Here is a 5,844-nt window from a genome sequence, read left to right as displayed (position 1 = left end):
AAAAAAGATGGATTCCATTTACAAACATTTCTGATTAAATCTGCAACAAGTGACTTATTGGTTGTTAAACAAAGTCATGTCTAACTTTAATAAAACCGTTATAAAAAGCACATTATAGGCTCTATCTTCAGCACTTTGAAGCAGGTCATGATAACTGTTAGACATCATCCAATCAGCAGCTTTATCACCAATCCACCTGAACTGAAAACGTGTCGTACCTTCAGATGATGCCTGCGGCTCGAATTCATCTTCTTGCTGCAAAGATCAGAAAAACCTGTCAGGGTCTCATGTATTAAAATACTGAATTGCTCTTTCCCCTGATGTGCTAAATGAAAGGTGTAGAAAGCCTTCTCCTTAGTGAGTGGAGGGGTGTTTCAGCTGAAACCCTAAAAGTGTTTGAGCAAACCCCAGAAACACAATCCGTCTGCCAGCAGCTCTTCTTTAAACCACTGATATCACAGGTCGCACTTTTGATTATTTTACAATCGGACATAAAACCCTGAGACCTTCGCTTAGGAAAACTGCCTTAAAGAAAACCTTTAACAACAACCAACAAACGCTTTATTCTTCCCTCACGTCTTCTCCTTTTTGCCATTCATCCTTCCTTCACACTTGACACGATTCCTTCCTCATCTTCCTTCCTCTGGTCGTTCTGTTTGTGTTGTTGCTTCTGTCTTTCTTTCTTCCCGTATCTCTCTCTGTTTCCTTCCTTCCTCTTCTCATCACTTTTTCTTTCTCTTGCACTTTTTAAATAAAATCTGCACTGTCCTGCACAATAACTTGACCTGCACACACACATGTAAATATATCTAACAAAATATGTATTTATGTTCATGTAATTCATGTCTTGTTTTAACAGTTATTTACCAATTTAAATGTTGATCTTTAATTGTATTAATCTGTGCTGCACTTTCGCTCTCACTCTGTTGCTGTTCAACTACTGGATTTAAATAATATAGGTCCATCTTATCTGATCTTATCTTATTCCTTAAATCCTCCCTTCCCCTTTCCTTCCTTCGACCCCTCCTTTCCTTTTTATTTATTATCGTTTGTTTCTTTCCTTCTCTCCATAATACTTTGTTCTTCCCTCTGTCACCTTTCCTATCATCTTATTTCTGTTGCTCTTTTGATTTGATGTCTAATATTCCTCCGTCCTTTTATTGAGCTGATTCAGACGCCTTGTAATTAAACCTTGAGACGTGTTTTCACCCAGAACAAAAACTCACATTAAGTCCTTTGTTTTGACCTTGGTACCCATCCATGCTGACGCTAAAAATACAACTTTGGAAACAGGAATTTTGCATGCAATCAGAAATGTTGTCAGACTATGATAGGATATTTACGGAAGACCATTAGCGCCACATGGGAACATCTTTTGAAATCCAACCTAAGGTGAATTTATTTATTTTTGTTCTGAGATTAAAGTCAAAGCTCTGAGGAAATACCAATTATGACTTTTTCCTCAGAATCCCAATTTCAATCAACTCAAACATTTCAATCAACCAAAACAATGATAATTCTCATGTGGTTCTAATCCTCATCCGAAGCCAATTAAAAATCCACTTTTTCAAAAACACTCATTGATAGCAGAGACACTTACTCAGACATGATGGCGGTTGTCTTTCTTCACGGCCTGTTTGACAGAAAATAAGAAGAAGAAGAAGAAGAAGAAGTCATTAAGAATAAACGATGCTTTCATCCGCACTGCGCTTAAATATGGGAGACCCTCCTCCGTGTGAAAGGCGATCTCAGAGAGCTTTTGATGAGCATGTTGACATAGCTAAATTTGGACGCCGGGGTTTGGGTCGCATGACGCCGGCGATAAGCTTCTCTGCAGGTGCTCAAACCCCAAGATCCCGCGGGAATAACACTTCAACTCCTTTCAGGGAGGGGGGAATGTGCAGCGGGCGGCAAGAAGACATGCCAACACACACCACACACACACACACACACACACACACACACACCACACACACACACACACACACACACACACACACACACACACACACACACACACACACACACCATAGCCTACTTGCCAACCCTCCCGATTTTCGCGGGAGACTCCCGATTTCATTGCCCTCTCCCAGTTTCCTCCCGGGGTCATATTTCTCCCGCATTTCTCCCGACTTCTGACTAAATCAGATTTACTCAGGACTGTTTCCACTCTGACTTTAATACAGCTACACCCATTGTTGGTTCCATGGTAGCACGTCTCTTCAGTAGCGCGCGCAACTGAAAGTCTGAGAGGGTGAGCTGATAGTCACAGAAAACAGAACAAGAATCGGCAAATCTACCCTCTGCTCACTCCTTTCCTGTAAATAAAATACAGGTCCCCCCCCCCGCGGTGGTTTTGAAATCCTCCCGATTTCTGAGGTCTCAAGGTTGGCAAGTATCACACACACACACACACACACACACACACACACACACACACACACACACACACACACACACACACACACACACACACTAAATCATAACTATACTCTCAACGTCATTGGTAAGGAAATATTCAGATCACTATTTTAAATTAAAACGCTAATACCACGCTTGAAGGATATAGTAACTGTCCAAATACACCACACACACACACACACACACACACACACACACACACACACACACACACACACACCGGTGCCAAAATAAACCAGTTTAAACAAGCTGCTCTGATCAGATTGCAAGAGTTATTTATTACTATAAATAATTCAGGTTGTCGTTTTCCGTCTCATAAAAAGGCGGTAAACGAGCTGGAGATATCTGAGCACCGCGAGATATTCACACTTGATTTAGACTTAAATTGGCATGTATTTGCATATTTTCAAAACATCTCTATTGTTTACTTTGTAACCACAACATTCAAGATTAAATGATTTAAAATCAAAATGCAATATAAAATAAATCGTTTTTATCTTTAAAGCATTTATTTACCCCTGATATAACACCAGAAAAGTCCAGCCCATGCGTTGAACACACATTCTGAAACTAATAGCTTTAAAAAACTACAAAATGATCACGTAGTAGTGATAAGTCACAGCTAAATCTAAGATATCATTTCCATCAGCTCCATGCCGTCTTCCTTTAAGGAATTCAATGACATTTCTGGAAAAACTCCTGAAACTGAACTGCAATAAAGTGGAAATCTCAACCCGTGGTCAGATGTTGTCTTGATGGCTAAATGTGACTCCAGAATACCTGGCAAGGATAACAACTATTGTACAGCGCACTCTCCAACAACAATCAAATCTAACCATCTTCTCTAAATATACCCAGGAGATCTCATGCAGCCAAACACCAGAATCAAAGTGTAAACAATCCGATCTGCACTCCAAAACGCTCAAGTTTACCGAAATTAGTTGTTGAATTGCAAAACAGCCAAATGCTTCGAAAAAGTCAGAAGCCTCATTAAAACCTCTCCTTCACCCTGATCACATCCTCTTCACTTCTTAACAATCCTCCGAGGTCGAGACCTTTTCACCTCAGCACTTAACCAACTTCACTCAGTGTCCATTAACCAGCTGCACTGATGCAATGCAAGAGAGGAAGAGGAGGAGGAAGAAGAAGCTGGGCTCACCTACGAGGAGAAAAGAGTCCAGGAGGAGGAGAACACTGAGGAGAAATCATCCCGGGGTGTATATATATATAGGGGGGCTCAGATATGGATATGGAGCCCCTGGTTATGGAAATGCAGGATCCTCAGACCAATCGGCCAGAAGCTGCTGGAATATCATCGACCGCTGCCAATGTCTCAACAAGGCATCGCCGAGGAGGAGCCTGGGATCAATTTTAGGACTCTGCTCAGCGCCACGGAGAAGCTATAAAGGGAGGAAAAGGACTATAAAACCATCAGGGGCCAAACGTTTAGCCGTATACGGAGGAGGGGTCGAGGAAAGAGGAGAGTCTCTTCTGATTACTGGGAGGGTAGAAACACCTGAGGGTGCATCGGTGAGGAGAGAAATAAAGAGTTTATGGGAGAAAGGGAAGGGGACGTTTCAGGTGAAATGTGTTGGTTATCTGTTTATACACCAGTTTAAATATTAAGAGTCTTAACGAAATACTTCCGCCACAAAATTATCAATTACTCTTTGTTTTCACCATGTTAAACAAAGAATCTGAAAACTGAGTCTTGATGAATTTAAGTAAATCCGGTACACGCCAAACTATAAAGAGTGGTGCAGGAATAGGACAGAAAACACTGGTTGTTATCCTGAAAAAACATCTGTGGTAAAAACAAGATGAGGAGATTTTAACCGTTTTGTTCTATGACATAAAAATACCCGCACTGGTGGAATTAAAAGTGTCTAAATGACACGACTAAACGCATCACGCCCAACATTAGCCACCTTTAGCTTAGGCGGTGGTGACGTGAAGTCATGTGACCGTGCTGTAGTTCCTTATAGCCCAACATTAGCCTCCTTTAGCTTAGCGGAGGTGACGTGAAGTCATGTGACCGTGCTGTAGTTCCTTTATAGCCCAACATTAGCCTCCTTTAGCTTAGCGGTGGTGACGTGAAGTCATGTGAACCGTGCTGTAGTTCCTTTATATAGCCCAACATTAGCCCTCCTTTAGCTTAGTCGGTGGTGACGTGAAGTCATGTGACCGTGCTGTAGCTCCTTATAGCCCAACATTAGCCACCTTTAGCTTAGCGGTTGTGACGTGAAGTCATGTGACCATGCTGTAGCTCCTTTATAGCCCAACATTAGCCACCTTTAGCTTAGCGGTGGTGATGTGAAGTCATGTGACCGTGCTGTAGTTCCTTTATAGCCCAACATTAGCCTCCTTTAGCTTAGCGGTGGTGACGTGAAGTCATGTGACCGTGCTGTAGCTCCTTTATAGCCCAACATTAGCCACCTTTAGCTTAGCGGTTGTGACGTGAAGTAATGTGACCATGCTGTAGCTCCTTTATAGCCCTACATTAGCCACCTTTAGCTTAGCGGTGGTGACGTGAAGTCATGTGACCGTGCTGTAGTTCCTTTATAGCCCAACATTAGCCACCTTTAGCTTAGCGGAAGCGGTGGTGACGTGAAGTCATGTGACCGTGCTGTAGTTCCTTTATAGCCCAACATTAGCCTCCTTTAGCTTAGCGGTGGTGACGTGAAGTCATGTGACCGTGCTGTAGTTCCTTTATAGCCCAACATTAGCCACCTTTAGCTTAGCGGTGATAAAAGCCATTAGCTTTGCGATGCTTACTTTATTTTCAGCCAACAAAAAACGTAATAATTTCACCACTGTATGAAAACTGATTCTTCTGTATTGACTGTGAAAGACTTCTTCCGGAATATGTGTTTTAAATACGGTTAATTATCAGTCTCAACCTCCAGCCGGACTCACAAGAGTTGGCCAGAAGTCAGATCTTCACCGCCGCCTCACTTACCGCCTTCAGCTGTGGAGATCATATCGGATGGTTTTAAGCCTCCGTTTCCGCAGCTGCCCGACACCTTTGAACACAGGACGAGGCTAAAGGTTCACAGGCATGCTAACGAAGAGCTATGACGCTCATAGACAGCTTAAATTAGCGGATATATACACCAAACAAAGGGGGGGGGGAACTCTTAAAAACCCCTGATATGCATGCCTTAACATGCATGTAATAACTGTTAAAGGTCCCATGTCATGGCCATTTCTACTGATCATAATTCCATTGTTGAGGTCTACTAGAATAGATTCACATTGTTCAATGTTCCTAAACTCACATTGGTTTCTCAACAGCATCTCTGTATAGTCTGTGTATTCACTCTCTATCCTACACGGCTTGTTGGAGCTCCTGCCCCCCCCCCCCCTGTGAGCCCAGTGTGCTCTGATTGGTCGGGACGTTGCGAGGCTCGCTGCTCAGTGAGC

General features: G+C 42.6%; 1 long non-coding RNA gene across 1 annotated transcript; it reads right to left on the bottom strand.

Moving 5' to 3' along the window:
- Window positions 1-213: 213 nt before the first annotated feature.
- On the bottom strand, window positions 214-3,529 carry LOC117550669. The gene is made up of 3 exons (XR_004569681.1): window positions 3,354-3,529; window positions 1,601-1,633; window positions 214-255 (listed from the first exon to the last, which is right to left on the bottom strand). It is a non-coding gene; the product is annotated as an uncharacterized LOC117550669 (long non-coding RNA).
- Window positions 3,530-5,844: the final 2,315 nt, after the last annotated feature.

This window comes from Gymnodraco acuticeps, unplaced genomic scaffold (assembly GCF_902827175.1).
Source record: "Gymnodraco acuticeps unplaced genomic scaffold, fGymAcu1.1, whole genome shotgun sequence".
Taxonomy (NCBI): Eukaryota; Metazoa; Chordata; class Actinopteri; order Perciformes; family Bathydraconidae; genus Gymnodraco; species Gymnodraco acuticeps.
The sequence above is the reverse complement of the archived record's forward strand: the minus strand, read 5'-3'. Positions and strand labels throughout refer to the sequence as shown.